This window comes from Lissotriton helveticus, chromosome 11 (assembly GCF_964261635.1).
Source record: "Lissotriton helveticus chromosome 11, aLisHel1.1, whole genome shotgun sequence".
Lineage (NCBI taxonomy): Eukaryota > Metazoa > Chordata > Amphibia > Caudata > Salamandridae > Lissotriton > Lissotriton helveticus.
Window position 1 is genome coordinate 411,686,635 of NC_136072.1, and position 16,490 is coordinate 411,703,124.

Consider the following 16,490-nt stretch of genomic DNA (forward strand, 5'->3'; position numbering starts at 1 on the left):
ACGGTCTCAGACATACTGCCCCATTCTATGACTGTCTCCGACATACTTCCCCATTCTATGAGCTTCTCCGACATACTGCCCCATTCTATGACTGTCTCAGACATACTGCCCCATTCTATGACTGTCTCAGACATACTGCCCCATTCTATGACTGTCTCAGTCATACTGCCCCATTCTAGAAGTGTCGCATACATACTTCCCCATTCTAGGAGTGTCTCAGACATACTGCCCCATTCTATGACTGTCTCAGACATACTGCCCCATTCTATGACTGTCTCAGTCATACTGCCCCATTCTAGAAGTGTCGCATACATACTGCCCCATTCTATGACTGTCTCAGACATACTGCCCCATTCTATGACTGTCTCAGACATACTGCCCCATTCTATGACTGTCTCAGACATACTGCCCCATTCTATGACTGTCTCAGACATACTGCCCCATTCTAGAAGTGTCGCATACATACTGCCCCATTCTATGACTGTCTCAGACATACTGCCCCATTCTATGACTGTCTCAGACATACTGCCCCATTCTATGACTGTCTCAGTCATACTGCCCCATTCTAGAAGTGTTGCATACATACTTCCCCATTCTATGACTGTCTCAGACATACTGCCCCATTCTATGACTGTCTCAGACATACTGCCCCATTCTATGACTGTCTCAGACATACTGCCCCATTCTATGACTGTCTCAGACATACTGCCCCATTCTAGAAGTGTCGCATACATACTTCCCCATTCTAGGAGTGTCTCAGACATACTGCCCCATTCTATGACTGTCTCAGGCACACGGTCTCATTCTAGGAGCGTCTCAGACATATTGCCCCATTCTATGAGCTTCTCAGACATACTGCCCCATTATATGTGTGTCTCAGACATACTGTCCCATTCTATGACTGTCTCAGGCACACGGTCTAATTCTAGGAGCGTCTCAGACACACGGTCTCATTCTAGGAGCGTCTCAGACATATTGCCCCATTCTATGAGCTTCTCAGACATACTGCCCCATTATATGTGTGTCTCAGACATACTGTCCCATTCGAGGAGTGTCTCAGACATACTGCCCCATTCTAGGAGTCTCTCAGATATACTGCCCAATCTTTGACTGTCTCGGACACACAGTCTCATTCTAGGAGCGTCTCAGACATACTGCCCCATTCTACGACTGTCTCGGACATACTGCCCCATTCTAGGAGTGTCTCGGACATACTGCCCGATTCTATGACTGTCTCGGACATACTGCCCCATTCTAGGAGTGTCTCGGACATACTGCCCGATTCTATGACTGTCTCGGACATACTGCCCCATTCTAGGAGTGTCTCAGACATACTGCCACATTCTATGACGGTCTCAGACATACTGCCTCATTCTAGTAGTGTCTCAGTCATACTGCCCATTTTAGGAGTCTCTCAGACATATTACCCCATTCTATGACTATCTCAGACATATTAAACTACCCAGAAATCAATGGGAGCAGAGCAGCCAAGTAATACAGAAAGAGGCTGAATCTATCCAGAACACACTGCTTATGCCACATCCCAAATATCATGGAGCGGAAATCTAAACCTCGTGCTCTGGAAGATGTGAATGAATAACACAAAGACTACCGTCCATCGATCAAAGAAGCGTTCAAAAGGCTGTGGGGTTGAAAACATTCGTTAAAAGACCGTCTTACCCGATCAGAGCGACGTAGGCCCACATTTGAGGTTGACATTATTGCCCCTTCCATGAGTCTGAGCTTGGGAACCGAGAGATGAGCTTTGTTGTTCACCAGATCGGGGCAGCAGCAGCCAGCGCCTCATTCCAGCCCCACACTGAGTTAAAATGTATTTTCCTGCTGCAAGCCCAGACCTCGCTTCGCTGGTGGGTGAGATCACCCTGCAGCTCGGTACAAGCTCGGCGCCACGAGCCTGCCGCCCTGGTGCAGCCACCAAGACTCTGTAATACCACAGGGCACGCTGCGTGACCTGACGTAACCAGTGCCGCAGCTATACAGGAAGCAGATGTCTTGTGCAATAGAAAGACAAAAAAGCCTTATGGCTGCAAGGAGCCAACAGAACGACCGTGCAAATGAAACCATTGTAGGGAAAAGCAGACACTTCGAAGTAAATAAAGTAACTGTGGCGAGCAAATACCACCTCCAGCATATAACCACTGGGCGTTAAAAAGATGCTGAACTTTATCTTTACCTGTGGGTGGGCGTTGCCTGCTCGTATCTCTGGTGCAACGGCAAAAACTCTGGGTCTGCTTGGGCCAAGGAGAGACAGCCCACGTCTCTGCAATGGCGCCGTCCTGACAGGATGAGAATCTATTCATTCAGGAAGCCCCAGGGAAGTAGGAAGATGCGCCTCAATCATGACCAGTGGCTCGGATTAATTAAACAAGTACTGGCAAAGGCAAGCCAATAAGTCTCGCCTTTGCAAGAGATATTTTAGCGAAGTTGTATACCAGCTTGGCAGCCGTTCAGCATGGCTAAAAGTTAGTGGCGTAAAGGAGAGTTGGGTGGCGTGTTGTAAAGTAGCGTGTCGTGGAGTAAAAATGGGGTGTTATATAGTGGCACAGGGAGTTGTGGTGTAGAGTGGACTGAAAGGAAGTGGAGTCGCACAAAGTGGAGTAGCATTGTTGTATGGAGTGTCGTGGAGGGAGTAGAGTCATAGGGTGGAAAAGCATAGAGTGGAGTAGAGTGTTGTATAGTTCATTGGTGTAGAGCTGAGTGGAGTGTCAGACTAGAATAGATTACTAACCCTGGGCGTAGTTCACAGAGTTTTGCTACACGGAACTCCGCAAAGTGACAAAAAACTCAGCAAAGTTCCGCAAGTGGCGGAGTGCAGTGCAAACTGCCGTTCGTGCTGGTTTTCCTGCCGCTTGGGTAGAAATTGTACCCGAGCAGCAGGTCGTAAACTTACCGTTCACGAGTGGGGAAAAACTCTGCTGCACTACGCAAAGCTGAGTTTTCTGTGCTCCACGGAGTGCAAAAAACTCTGCAAACTCCACGAACGGAGCGGAGTCCACCGCTCAGGTCTACAGATTATCAGAGTGGAGTGCAATGTCGTAGAGTGGAATGGCAGAGTGTTGTAGAGTGGCGTGGAGTTGAGTGTGGTAGAGCAGAGAGGTGAAGAGCAGAGTACAATGTCGTGGAGTGACAGAGAAAGGAGTAGTGGAGTAGAGTGGAATGGCATAGATTGTTGTGGAGTGGTGTATAGAGTGCGGAGTATAGTGTTGTAGATTAGAGTGGCGTAGAGCGGAGTACAATGTCGTGCAGTGGCATAGAGTGGAATAAAGTGGAGTAGCACAGAGTGGCATGGAGTGGCATAGAGTGGAGCACTGGAATGGCATAGAGTGGAGTAGTATGTTGTAAAACAGAGTGGAGTAAAGTGGCATGGAGTGGCATAGAGGGAGTTGAGTAGAGCGTCGTGGAGCAGTGTCGGAGTAGCAGAGAGTGGAGTGGCATAGAGTGGAGTAGAGTTTAATGGAATAGAGTGTCACAGAGTGGAGTGCCGTAGACAGGAGAGAGGCCTACAGTGAATTGGTATAAAGTACAGGGGTGCAGAGTAGATTGGCATAAAATGTAGTGGCTAAGAGTACATTAGTTCTGAGTAAAGTGGGTACAGTACATTGGTGTATAGGGCAGTGGCGCAGAGGGGTGCAGGGTGGATAAGTGCAGGGCGGAGTCGAGTGCCGTAGAGTGCAGTTGCATAGAGTGAAGTGGTGCAGGGTAAAGTGGAGTGGTGTAGTGTAAAGTGGAGTGGTGTAGTGTAAAGTGGAGTGGTGTAGAGTAAAGTGGAGTGGTGCAGTGTAAAGTGCAGAGGAGCACAGTGGCATAGAGGACAGTTGAGCAGAGAGCAGTGGCGTGGAATGCAGTGGTGCAGAGTAAAGTAGAATGCATTGGCATAGAGTGGTGCAAAGTACATACAGTACAGAGGTGTAGAGGGAAGTGGCGTAGAGCCCAGTGGTCCACAGTAGATTAGAGTGGCGTATGATGGAGTGTGGTAGAGTTGTGTAGAGTGGTGCAGTGGCATATACTAGAGTGGTGCAGAGTGCTGTGGCGCAGAGTAGAATAGTGTGGCATAGAGTGTAGTGGCATTGAGTGGCGTTGCAGAGTAGTGTATAGTGGCATGAAGTGGTCTGGATAAATTTTTAGAAAAAAGTTGTAGCGTACAGTAACAGAGAAGTGGCGTAGAGTGGAATAGTGCAGAATGGATCAAAGGGGAGTTGAGTGCAGTGCAATACAGTAGATTGTTTAAGAGTAGAGTGAAGCGGCAGAGTGCAGTAGCATAGAGTAGAGTGCCATCGAGGTCAGTATTGTAGAATGCAGTGGTGTAGATTAGAGTGGATTGGCGTAGAGTGAAGTGGTGCAGGGTAGAGTATAGTGGCATAGAGTGCATTGATATAGATTTCAGTGGTTAGAGTAGAGTGCAGTGGCGTAGAGTAAAGTGGTACAGAGTAGAGTTGCGTGGAGTGGTGCAGCTTAGATTGCAGTGGCATAGAGAGCAAAGACGTAGTGCAGAGTAGACCATTTCAGAGTAGAGCGAAATGGCGTAAAGTAGAATGGTGCACAGTAGATTGGGATGGTGCAGAGTAGGAGTGGCGTAGAGTGAATGTCAGAGTGCACTGGCATAAAGTAATATGACAGAATACAGTGCGTCGGAGTGGTCAGAGTGGAGTGATGAAGAATGGAGTGATGAAGAATGCAGTGATGAAGAATGCAGTGATGAAGAATGCAGTGATGAAGAATGCAGTGATGAAGAATGCAGTGATGAAGAATGCAGTGATGAAGAATGCAGTGGTGCATAGTAGAGTGCAACGCATTGGCGTAGAATGATGCAGAGTAGAGAGGCGCAGACTGAAGTGGCATAGAGTGGAATGATGTAGAGTGCAGTGACACAATGTGAAGTGGCGTAATGTGAGCGGTGCAGAGTAGAGGGCAGTGGCATGGAGTGGTGCAGAGTGGAGTGGGATAAAGTAGAGTATGCATGGAGTGGTAGCGCACTGCCATTACAGACAACACATCTTCAATTGAAAGGATTATTACATTTAAAGAGACATGCAGTTTTACTGCTAACAGTATACAGCACACAAACTATAATGTGTGGAAATGTCATCACCTAGTGTATTGATATGTTTTGATGGTAGTAAAATGTCTGTTTACACCACACTTCAGAATTATTCCCAGTAGCCAGCATTATTGTCACATAAACCATCTCACTTTGAAGTCAAAGAAAGAAAAGTAAACTCCAAGGTCCCTCCCTCCCCACCAGAAGACGGAGCCTCACATTTGACCTTGTTCTTTCAAGGCACAGCAAATGCGTCAAGATAAGAACAAGATTTAACAGCCCAGTTACAGAAAGGGAGAACTCAGAAGAACACTGTAAAAAAGGTTTGGGGGAAGGGATGAACTTGAGCTGGACAGCCTAAAACAAATAAAGCCAACAAACAGAAAGCAAGAAAATTTGCATTGCAAACCAAAAGGCCAATGGTAAGCAATGGGCTTAAAGCAGTCCCAGGGAAGCTTTCCGAATGTCCCCAAATGTAGTTAGCAAACCAGATAGCTTGGCCGCCTGGTAGGTTTTGAATTAAAAATGTCCACCTGCGCTTTCAGAGTCTATTTCAGATACATAGATGTGCAGTGCTTAATTTGAGCAGGTGGTTTCCAGCGCTCAGCACCAGCACTTAATCATCAACTCCAGTGCTTTTTATGAGCACCAGTTAAGGACAATTTACGAGGAGATGAAGTGATTTGTCCAGAATCACAGGTTGTTGAGCCAACACTGAGACTTGAACCTAGTTCCCCAGCTCAGAAGTCGGCAGCTCTGGCCATTAGGAACATCTTCCCCCCACTTTCTTCATGGTTAGTAGTTGGTTCTGCTTTAGGGGCCAACTAACAGGATGGGCTGGTAAAAGCTGCCTCCTGACGAGAAACCCGGCATTTCTATTTTATTTTTTACAAATTAACCACTGGTTTGCACATACCGCTTCAAAGCTCGCTGTAATAAAGCACACAATCTGCATCCCACTAATTGGTCCATATTGTTCCATCCATCAAATCTGTAAGACTTTGCCTCTTAAATGCTCAAATCTACCAAAAAGAAAATCACACTCTACTCTTCCGTGTGTGTATAAATGATCTGTCTGGGTGTTTTTACTGCACAAAATCTAATTAAGACGCCTATTTCACAGAGAATCATGAACTATGGAAAGTATTACATGGTGCCCTAGGAAATATGGTTCTCATCATCATAATACCAGCACTCAAACCACTCTGTAGAGCTCAACCACTGACAGGTCTACTAGGATATAAAAAGCAATGGGGAACCACATTATGGAACAAGATTAGTTTATGGACAAGAACATTCTAATTATGCAGCACATTCACTGGCAGTATGACAGGGCACATGGGAGTAAACACATCATTATTTGGTAAATGCTATAGCCACAGAATTACTTAAAATCACTTCCACACACCTCGGTTTATAGTTTTACCAACAGTCTATTAATGAAAAGTAAACAAAAGCATAATATTCTAATTTGAATTGGTGCCTACTGTTAGCTGCATTTTGACGAGAATAGCTTTTTCAAGCTAACTTCCCGAAAACAAACGTATGAAACAATACACAACGGGGAACCAGTGTAATTAGGTCCTATATTGCCATTTCGGGTCCAGCAGACATTTACAGGTCATTTGCCTAATAGTTTAGGATTCACCAAAGACAGAATTATACCATGCAACACTCTTATCCATTCAGCATGAACTAGATAACTCCCAGTTGGCTCTGTGTTCACAATTAACAAAACTTCATGTGGGGTGCCAGTGCTTAATTTGAGCTGATAGTTGCAGTTGGGGCCCGAGGCGTGTCCGACTGCCAATTGACTGCCAATTGAGTGAGCAGCGCTGATCTGAGCTCCGATCGGCTGACTCCCCCCATCTGGTTCCATACTGTCATCTCATGCCGAATTTGGGGATCCCTGTGAACCCCTGGGGAGGAGCAGTTATTAATATACCTGCGGGAGCTGCCATCAACCATTTCTGAGACCACAAATACTGTGCGGACCGAAAGCTGCAGCCCGAAGCCAAAAGACAAAATAGCGGTGCCCTGATGTAATGGGTTTGTATTTAATGTTTTTTGGGAATGTCATTAGCGGCTGGTGACATTTGAAAGGGGTGTGTCGCAAACTGATTTGCATACTGCACCGTAGCGAGCGAGTCTGAACCCCATAAGGGGGATTTGGGGGGGGTTACCCCCCCCCCCCCGAGAAAATTTTTTAAAAAGAAAAATCGTGCATTTTCAAGCAAATTTGAGAAAGCAGGAAGGTTAATAAAGCAATTGTGAAAGTGCAGTTATCAAATTAATAGATGGCATAACAAAGGTAGCTGCTTATTCACTATAACCACAGAACTTCATACATTCCGTCCTATTACGCCCAGGTGCTGAATTCAGACTATAAGACTTTCATGAAAATCTCAGCTCTAAGAGTAGAAGAAGTTGCACAGCAGTTGGGAAACAGCCTTCACAAAGCATTGGGAACCACGGTCAGGTGTACTCTTTGGGCATGGAAGACCCTTGCCAAGCATGCACAGAGAGAAAATATATATGCACCAGACATGCGGATTTCTGCACACCTTGGTATCACTGTGGCGCAGGAGCGTGGGGACCTAGCTGTTCTACAAAATGCAGGGGTTACCAAACTTGGCGACATATATTTGAATGGGTCCTTTTTTGTCACTGGCTGATTTTCAGGCTGGTCACCAATACTATGCAATGCTTGGGTCCACAAACACCAGACTGCGCTTGGCAGTGCGATCCTTATACCTCAAGTTCCCTACAGAGCCCAATATTCTCAAAGCTCTACAGTCGATTTTAACAGGAAGGGAAAGTAGAGGGCTGATCACCAGACTATAAAGCTTTACAAAGGGAAAATGACTGGTCGGACTCCTCCTCATTCGATGGAATGAAGAGCTTGCGGTCCACTTGACATGGGAAAGCTGGGAGTCCTGCTGCAAAGTGATGGGGTGCCTGACTCCCAATTGTAATCTTTCATTATACATTTTAAATACCTGCATCATTTGTATTAGACCCCTGTGCAGCTATTGAAATTTAGAATGAGGCAGGATGCTGGTAAAAAAGATTAAACCATGCAATAGACGTACTGTTGCCAGTGACGGCTGGTGCATTTTGAATGTGGTGGCATAACAGTTGGGGATGAGTGTAATGTCGCAAGTGAGCAAAGCAAACAAGCCCAACTGAGAAAATGTGGGCTGCACCTAGCCCCCGGTCCTCCAGAAACCTTTGAAAATAAAAAGTGTTAATAGCGAGATGAGAGGATAGGGTGCGAAGGGGACATTTTGCTGTGAAAAGATGTGGCGACAGGGAGGCAGCAGTGTTTGAAGGAGGGGAATATAAAGTGAAGATGGGAGAAAGCACAAATGTAAGGAGAAGAGGGGTGAGCAGGAAGGAGGAAGAAGTGCAAGTGATAACTTTGCAAGCATCATGGGCCGAACCTTCCATGGCAGCTGCTACCAATGGTCTTGTGCGGACTCGCTCCTGTTACCAACTGCCACAAGCTGCACCCTCTGACAACCTATCCCTCCTGATGTCAAAATGTACTCCCACGTCCATGCGGTTGTCTGGACTGACCCAGACTGAGTCAGCCCTCGATCCTGAGAAAGGTATGGAGGAGAGAGCAGAATGTAGACAAGACACACAGGCACAGGGCCCTTATGTTAATAGGTCAGGGCTGGCAAGGTTTCCTTTCAAGCAGGGAGGCATCAAGGTAGGTGTTAAACCAGCACAACAAAGCTGACTTCTGTATCTGCTGCAGTGCCTCCTGATAGTGCTTACGTGTCTCTCTTCAGCACTACATGCCCGCATGCTCTCGGAGCTTTGCGGGCAGATTCCAGGACTCCTCATCTCTCCACCTGTGCCTCACTGACCACTGGCAGGTACGGAAGCACAGAGCAAAGCATCCCCCCCCACCGCCCTTACCTGCTCCCACCTGCATGTGCCGCGTGGCTGATCAGACACAAAGCATACTCAGAACTATAGTATGCAATACCACAACTATATTAGCAATGGTGCACGCTAAAATGCACGCAAAATAAAGACAGTGAGAATCAGCAGTTCCTGGCACAGTGCAAATCTCTGTGCTTGACTGAATATTAATTGCCCTTATCCAGCTTTGTGTCACCATGCCGACTCAGGTACAGCATTTGTGCACACAATCAGACTGTGTGCAGCTTTGTGCACATGCTCAACCTTGTACAGTATTACCCACACCCGCATGTGCCAAGGAAACGGGTCTAAAGTATTGAGGCCTCATTCACAAAGGGCCTCTGCACTTGTGGTGGACGCCCCGCAGCCCTGTGTATTCATTCAAGGAAAATACGTGTGTACCTCTGAACAAATGTGGAACCAACAAAGGTTCGGGTGAGCAACTGCATACTTTTGTGTGCTACAACTTTCATTCACTCTCTTATACACTTTTCCATTGGGAGCAAAGGTCATAATGGTGGTGCAGAGGTCAACAAACTAGTACTGACACTAGTTAGGTAACATTTAAAAGAATAAATTGCATCGTAGTGCTAGACAAAAAAAACATCCCGCCCAAAAATCAGCACCTCAGCACAACTCCCCGTGTGACACTCCTTAATTTGGGTTCAGCTCAGGTGTTTTCAAAGCCCCGTGTTTTTTTTAGAAACATCTTAACTGATGCATTTCCAAGTGCTTTATTCTGCGTCCACTAAAACTTACTCGCACTAAAAACTTTACATCACCACCAAAATTTCCCATTTTCGGATATTTATATTCCTGTCCTCCATGCCCATAAACTGCCTGGGCCGCTGGAGCTGATAGATGGTGGATGCGGGGTAGGGGTGGTGGTGGTGGTGCGGAGTGGCTCAGTCTGGTGTTGGGTTACAGGGAGCGCTAACGCTGCGCTGCAGTGACTTAGACAGTCTGGGCTCAGAGACAAGGCTGACTGACCAGGACACTGGGAAGGGAAAGCGCCTTTGAAACAATATAGCGCTGCGCTTTCCATGAGTCTCGAAGCACTTCAGCGGGGCAGGTAGGGGAGGCAAAATGATCAAAAGATAGTATACACGATCATATAAATACCTTTCGTTGCACAAGTCGTGACGTCGGTGAGGGTGAGGCGCCTCAGGGAGTCCGAGTCAGTCACGGTGACACGGTCCGGACACGGTCTCTCTCTGTGCTGTGCACGAGGTGTGGCGAGGACGACTAACCATGCACTACAACCAGGCCAGCAAGAACCTCAACCGACGTCACAGCAGCGCAGACATTCCGGCGAAATGGCCAATCACTGCATGACTTCACATGAAGTCACACAGTGATTGGCCATGTTAAACCTGAGACGGGTCAGGGACAATCGGTATTTGCCCGGCGGTATTGCCTCTGTGACCCTCTAGTTATTTAATCAATGAAGAGGCAGGCGCTGGAGACTGGAAGGCAGGAAACAAGGTATTTTATTCTCTCCGGAGGAGAACACAACAAAACGGGCAGAAGGTATCGTTCTGAGGTGCTCTAGCTACATTTCTGAGGCCTGGCCTCTTATACACTGTTTTATGACTTTATTGCAGATTACATATTCATGTTAAAGCTTTGATGTATGGGAAAGACATTCCCGGAACTCCCCTTTGGGCCCGTTTCCACACACATTTACAGTTGAAGTCCCCACCCTAGTCACAACAGGTGATGAGTATCGCGCAGCTGGATATTCCGCCGATTCACGGAATGTGGGGGGTTTGATCGGATCTCATGGAGTGGGGGCTTTGATCAACCCGGGGATCCTTTGGTGGGGGAAGCTTTCTATTGTACGGGGAGGGGCAAGGAATGGTATCGGCAGTGCTGGGTGTCGGCCTGGGAACGGGGAAGACAAACGGGCACACGGGGAAAAAGGGGGTTTGCATCTAAGGGCCGGGGATCGTGAAAGGGAAGAAGGGAGGTGTCGCGCTGGGAACAGGATGAGGGCCTGGGGCAGAGCAGCGCCGAAGAGGGGTTTATGATTCAAGGCAGGTGCAAGCAGGGGGTTGGTCAGCGTGCAGGCTTAGTGAGGGCGAAGGGCTATATCAGGGGCCAGCGGCATGCAAAAGGGTTCGCTCTGATCAGGGCATCTTAAAATGGCGGGTGCGCACGACAAAAGTGTGGCATCAGGGGAAGAGGCAAGATGGCGCAGATAATGTTCACCAAACCGTACTAATTTTCAACAGTCCTCCCTTTAACATATTCAAGACATCTTGCTGGTTCATTTTCTACTCGGTTCTATTGTGGTGGGCATGAGAAAGAAAACGGTAGGAACCCTAGATGAAAAGAGTTGTAAACAATACATTTTAACATTTCTAGTTTTAGGAGGTGGACCTATTTGATAAACTTTGATCAATTTGTTTTAGCAGGAAAGTCATAGAAATGTAATACAAAAACGATTCTGTAGCGAGAGCAGCAAGTACATTTCATAACGTGGACTGGTAGGTTATTACATATATCAGATTCGGATTGGAGCATGATCAATACAATGGTGACTGGGAGAGAAATGAGGCATAGCAGAAACGGTGATTGAGGATGTCAAATGTTCGAAGTTAACGAGTTCTCATTATTCTTTGTTGTCTTTCGTTGGCGCTGTGGAGCACCGGCGGTGGAGCTACAAGTCCAGCTCTATTCTAAGTTCTGCGTTGCAGGGCACGACCCTTTCCTCGCGTTTCTGGTCGGAAAGGTCCTTTTCGCCCTGTGTCCTTTGAGGTGATTGTCAGAAAGTTCAGATGGAAGAAGAGCGTACAAAACAGTCCATAGGGTAGGTCGGAGAAAAAGGGGGATGGAGCAAGGCCAAATTAGGAACAAACTAGGGGAACGAGAGACTTCAGGTGGGCGGGCTCATGACCGAGTCTGGAGAGCGGGGACCTTTCGGCACACATTCGAACATAGAGCGGGGGCATCAGTTTAGCCCTTTCTTCTCACTTTGCTGGAGGTAGTGCCTCGTCCTGTAGCTCTGTTCTGTCGCGGTCTCGCCTTGGCCCATGTCGTAGGTGTTCCATAGTCTGCAGTCAGGCCTCGTGCTCCCACATCCGGTCCTTCTCTCTCCTGACAGCCGTACCCTTAAACGATTTTGAAAAGACAGTCTTTAGAGAATTTGCAGAGGAAGGAAATCACAAAAGTCTATTTCTCTCCCAGCTTCAGATAGAAATGAAAACGTCCGTTATTTTAGGGTTCACAACTAACATATAAATGACCGATGACGGGCCTGTTGGAGGTACTATGGCTTTCCTTCATAATTATTTATTACAGTTTCGACAGTTTATCTGATGGAGACCCACCTTCGTAAGACGGGCTTGACAAAGTTATGCCGTTCTCTAGGGCTTTATATTTACCAAGGGTACTGTGTGCTATCGACATGGTACTAAACAGATATTTTGCTGAGGGACGAACATAGGCTAAACAGTTCTTTTTATCAATGCGTCCTGTTTTTCAACTAAACATTTTTTTTTTTACTTTCGGCAGGGTTCATTTCAACGACTTCTTCACTTTGGTCTAGTCTTTTAACCTTGTAAAACATCATTCTGGTTCCTACGTAGCTTCCTACGGCCTGAGTACTTAATCAGAAAAGACAGGGGTTTTATGGGAGACAACTAGGGACATAGAAACTTGTGGTAAGGGCGTAAATCGACCCATTCCTCACAACCGGGAATGAGGGGTAGTTTCATAACTCCAGTTTGGAGCGGCTGATACAGGGGATGTAACAGGGGTGATCATTTTTCCTGTTTGGGTATTGCGACAATTCGGGGCGGGGAGGGTCGCGTATTCTGAGGTCCTTGTTTTATACCATAGGAGCCGTTGACATGTAGTTCCCTTATTACGGGCCAGATTAGGGAACCTCTGTCGTCTTACCTGTCCTTTCCCTTACGGCCCAACCTCGGTTCATTGACTTCTAGCGGAAAAGGAGAGGTAATGACACGGTCTCAGGGTGATTGTATTAAAGACAAGTTTTTGTGCAAATACTGACGGTATTTGAAGCCAATTAGGTGGTGCGCTAGGGGTGGCAGTCTGCCAATTTCGGGGCTAATCGCTCGGAAGAGTGGGAGTGCAAAAATAGAGGGAGAGAGAGAGAGAGAGAGAGAGAGAGAGAGAGAGAGAGAGAGAGAGAGTGCAACGGCAGGCTAAATAGTACACGTGCAACAGAGAGGGTGGCAGTGTATTCAAGAAAGGCTATTTAGTGCATTACACAGTAAAGGACATTCACGGGTCTGCGTTAGGGTCTTGTAATCATGCAGTTTGAGTATTAGACAGGGTAGAGGGGACGTGCCTTGAGAAAAGGAAAGAAGAAAGGAGGTACCATTTTGTCGCACTTTCTCGCATTCTCGGTCCTTCGACCAGTTGGGTCAGCGCCTCGGTCACACACACACATTCTCTCATAGTTTCGCATCATACGTGACATGGGTTCATTCGTCCGGTTTGGTTTAAGGGTGATCACTTTCTATCAGGTCGTGCTAATTTTTCGGGTTTGTTCGATACGTGAGTAGTTTGCAGGCGTGCTTAGGCACCACCTTGCGGCGCTAGTCTGCTTCGTGTATTAGACATGGCAAGGCTTCAGATCTTCGCCACACCCCGGCTGTAATTTCTGATGTAACCTGCAGAGGGAGGAAAAAAAGGGGGGAGGGGAGGGAACAGCATTCGCGCATATTTAAATACATGTATTCAAGAGTCCTTTACTCACCTCTTACTCGTCTTCCCTCCTCGGGGCAGAGTCCCCGGGGATATGGTTTCTGGAGTCGGGGGGGGGGGCAGTGTGTCCATATAGGTCGTGTGCGGGGAACGTGAAAAGGAAACCAGAGGTGCCTAGTGCGAGGTATCTAGTCAAAGGACGTATCTCACTATCGGGATCCTTAAACCTCCTTCAACGCTGTGGCGTTCTAAGGTTCTTCGGTTCTTGGGTCAGCTCCGTTCCCTGATACCTTGGAACGTTGTACTTTATAACGTTTACATCATTTCATTTCACCCTCCTTTTACATTCCCTCATTTACACCGTTCGTTTTACCCATCCTTGGAAGTCAAGGTCTTCCTCCACGCGAGAGTTCATGAGTCAGTCGCGTACTTTGAAGGCAGAGTGTCGTGTTGTCGATCCGATCCGTCCTCCAGGGCTGGGCAACCATCTTCTTTCAACCTTAAAGAGAGAGCAGAGTAGGGTGCACAGAAAAGAACTTTCCCACCGATCCCACATTTTTAAAATAAAGCATGCAATACCCGTCCATAGTTTCGAAAACCTTTATTTCTCGGAATCATTTCAGTACGTGGATGATGAGGGTGCAGTCGTATTTGGTCGGACATGGCAATGGTTAAAGCGCGTACAGTGGGAGTGTCGTCTTGCGGAAATAAATACATTGGAAAGTTTTATTCATTCATTTGTAAGAAACTAAAACGTCTATTAATTGGCTGGGGGTTCGGGGGCATTTATTTCATAATTTAGAAGCATAATCATAATAGTTGCAATCAGATTTCCTATATGCATACTGTATGTGTGCGTCGTAGATGAGGTTATACATCAGCTATAAAAATATAATACATTGTACATTTGTAATCAACATTTTTAACGGGATCCTTTCATACTGTTCGTCGAGTGAGCTCTCCTTGTCTTTTCTAGCCAAGTGTACAAAGGATCATATAAAGTCTCAGAACATCAAGTTTATATTAGTGCGAAGGAACACCACGAGGTGTTCGCAAGTCCCTCTTGATACCGGCGCCATTTTGGGCGGGGCCGGCTCAGTCCGGAAGTAGCATCAGGGGGAAATGTTTCCCATTACTGGCAGTTTGGACCAGAGTCCTTTTCGGCAGTTCTAGAATTCATGCTAACAGAAGGAGTGGCAATGTCATGTTTATTTCGTTGGCGGTCAAGGCAGCCGTCCCTTACCGGAAACCTGCAGAGGCCGAAGGTTCCGCCGGGGACTTTTGTAGGATCTTCAAGGCTGCGGAGATGCTGTCGGAGATGGGGGCTCGTGCCCCAGTGGGCAAATGTCCGAGTTATATTGCTGGTCAAAGTTACTCTAGTGGCCGGGGCCCGCCTTCCAGCGGACCCAGACGCCATTTTGAGGCCCTACAGGGGCCACTCTCGTCGAGTTTGCAAGAGTGGAAGAGATCCTTCGGAGTGAAAGGAAGAGGTCCCTGTTGTGTGAAGGCGGGACGTTCGGCTGGGGTGCAGCTGTGATGCCCCCACCTGGGGGGGCGAGGGAGACTCGTTCGCGCCGTCTCCTTCTCCCGGTGCACTCCATGCTGCTCTTTTTCATCGCCCCGCATGAAGGTCTCTCCACATCCGGTGTTCCCCAAGTCTTGTGCTCAGTGCTGTGGGAGTATGGCCACCTGTGGCGCGCATTCGGCGCGGCACGAGTATCGGTGCAGTCATTGCAGGTTCGGTGTTCCGAAAATATGGCCACCATTGCACGTTCGGTGCTGCGCAAATACTGGGGTGCCACCATGGTGTGTTCGGTGCTGTGCAAGTATGGGCACCATCGCCTGACTGGGGGTGTTCGGCGTTGGGCCGGGGGCTGGGAGACCTCCTATCGGTGGAGGTGGGAGAGGCTCGTCCGCGTCGCCTCTCCCTCCCAGCCCGACCTGGACGCATTCCTGCAGGGGTATGGACAGGGCATCCGCCGCCCAGAGCTGCTGCGGCTGTTGCGGAGGAGAAAAGGAAGAGGTGCCTCGCTCTTCTCTGGACATGTGGCGGGACTACTTAAGTCTATCCAGGCCCGTTGCGGCTGGGCCGAGGAGGCATGTGGCGGGACTACCGGCAACTACCTAGGGCCGTTGCGGCTGGACTCCGCTGGCCCCTGCCTCTCCTCCGGCTTCCCCATATGTTAAGATTTCCTGACCAAGAGTTGGCAGCGGGGCCCGCCTTATATGGGTTGCCGCTGGTTGGGCGTAGCCGTAACCCTGCCCTACTTTGGAAGGTTCCAGAATGGGGGGGGGGCGAATGTTCTGTTTGACTTTCATTTTCTACAGTTTACCGTTATTATTTCTTGTTTGCTGTGTTAAATTAAAAGTTCAAGTTCATCAATGGTCTACGGATTTTGTTGTACCATTTCTTTCTTTCCAGGTTGCTTTTATGCTAAGTTTCTGCTTAACAGAGGTTGAGTAACACGGAAACACGTGTAGAGGGATGACGCAGATTCGTACATTACATACACACAAACTCAGACGGGGGGGGGGACAGTACAAGTACGACATACAAAGACCCAAGACGAATATAAAACAGTTATTGGTCATAATTATCTCTTTCCGTTTGTGAATCTTAAAGCGTGGCTGGGTTCCCGTCTTGACGTTGCCCGACCTAGGAGAACTTGAGCATGCCGCTGAAATTGTCCTGGCGAAATCTGTGCCATCGGGCATAATCAAACGTGGTGGTTCTATCTGGTCTGTCTATGTAAGTCGGGTTCTTCTTTGTCTCGCGCTTTTTCTCATACTGCCGATCTGTCGTTCCTGTCGGCCCTTTGCC

General features: G+C 47.8%; 1 protein-coding gene across 3 annotated transcripts in view; it reads right to left on the reverse strand.

Annotated features, from left to right (window-relative positions):
* NCK1 (NCK adaptor protein 1) overlaps nucleotides 1-16,490 on the reverse strand; it is a 722,331-nt gene that overhangs the window by 528,576 nt on the left and 177,265 nt on the right. The window contains exon 1 of one of the 3 annotated variants that reach the window (XM_078665866.1): nucleotides 1,681-1,947. The exons of the other annotated variants lie outside the window; for them this stretch is intronic. The gene's annotated coding sequence lies outside the window, so the exon portion shown is untranslated. Of the gene's footprint in view, nucleotides 1-1,680; nucleotides 1,948-16,490 lie in introns of those variants that run through there. 3 annotated transcript variants of the gene reach the window in all.